General features: G+C 24.2%; 1 non-coding gene across 1 annotated transcript; it reads right to left on the bottom strand.

The window, feature by feature from the left end:
• Nucleotides 1-613: 613 nt before the first annotated feature.
• Nucleotides 614-687, bottom strand: TRNAI-AAU. The gene has a single exon. It is a non-coding gene; the product is annotated as a tRNA-Ile (tRNA).
• Nucleotides 688-1,831: the final 1,144 nt, after the last annotated feature.

Genomic DNA, 1,831 nt, shown 5'->3' with positions numbered 1-1,831 from the left:
TCTTCCAAACCTATATTGATCAACTTCTGAACTTTGGCCACTAAACCTATAACTCATCTCCATTTTTTTGATTCATTTCTTGTCATGTAACACTTAAGTAGATATAATTCACTTTGATATTTTCTTATATTTTTTGTCAAATTCTTAACTATAAAATATGTGACAACAACATAGACTGTTCCAAACTTCATTTATAGTGGGTCAAGTTCCACACAAATATTGATTCCTATTCTACTTATTTATCCAAAAGTTTAAATAAGTGACTTTTTTTCTTTCTTTTTTACCTTACACACTATTTCTTAAAATTGAAACCAAAATACTTTGAAATAACCCTAAATCAAACAATCTAAAACCATGAGATATGCAAAACACATAACACAAAGTGTGATAAATATTGGAGTGGAGACAAGTGGGCAAGTTGGAATATTAAATGAAGAGGAGAGTTGGGAAACTCAATAAACTAGGTGGACAAAATGTATATTATTATGTAGATAGATAATAGATGTATTGGCTATGACCATGATCCTATACATTTACACATATATATGTCTTATAGTATATGATGAAGTCAATGGATGCTTTTCAATAAAAGATTTAAAAAAAACAAAAACAATGGCCTATGCAGGTCTCGAACCTGCGACCTTCGCGTTATTAGCACGACGCTCTAACCAACTGAGCTAATAGGCCAATTTGAAACTTTAAAGTTTGTTAATAATTTAATTTAATGTTTCTCTTCCGGGACAAATATTTATTGAGACTGCTATCATCGTTTTTGTCCATAGTTTACATAACTATATATATATATATTCTTTGTTTCCCTTTAATTATAGAGTTTTGATTTGCAATTTTTGCTACTTTTTTATAAGTGTTATACACAATATTATAAATAATTATTTCATCGATTTCTTGTTGAGTTCGTTAAAAGTCGAAATTAATATTTTAATGGAAACGATTTTGTTAAAAGTTGAAATTAATATTTCAATCCAAATGATTCTGTTAAAATGTGCATGTGATAATATTTCACTCATATGCATAGTTTGATCAATTTTGGGAATCACTTCTGAAAATCACTCTCTTTTGATTGTCTTCATCCAAGATCCATAAGGATTAAAAACATCTATGGTAAAAAGGGTTGGAATAAAGCAAAATGTTGAACCCAAATTTCCAAAATAATGTGTAATACTTTTTTTTTTTGTTACGATAATTTTATTGTAAATTATACTTGAAACTTAGACTAATAAATTAACACTTTAATCTAAACATATTCAATTATTGAGCTAATCATGATAAGTTTAATAAAAGAACTTAAAATGTGGACAAAACTACCATACAAGAAAATAAACTTGAATGTAACCTGTCAATAAATATGATTTTATTTGGGTATATAATAGGGTAGTCGAAACCACGTCATTCAAAATTGAGAGTTTACGTGAATTGTTAGTCATTATAAACGAGAATTTATTTGAAATTGAAAGAGTTTAATTTATGAAATATTAGTTATATATTATTATAATTTATTTATCTAATTAAGTATTGTATACATTAATAATTAAATATATATATATTTAAATATTAAATAAATAATACTATAAAAAAGTTATTTTTACAAAATTAATTATATTAATTAATTTATTTGAATAAATAATATATATTTTTTAATTTAGAAATATAATTTGCTCTTTTTAATTTGAAATCGTATAATATCGTAAAATCGAAATTATTTATATACTTGTAAAAATCGTAAAATATTATTATCGTAAAAATTTAACTATTAAAAAGTTATCTAAAGTCATATTAGTTAACATTATCTAAAATCGTAAAATTTTAAAAT

Source organism: Impatiens glandulifera, chromosome 1, assembly GCF_907164915.1.
Source record: "Impatiens glandulifera chromosome 1, dImpGla2.1, whole genome shotgun sequence".
NCBI lineage: Eukaryota > Viridiplantae > Streptophyta > Magnoliopsida > Ericales > Balsaminaceae > Impatiens > Impatiens glandulifera.
This window is presented reverse-complemented; position numbering and strand designations above follow the sequence as displayed.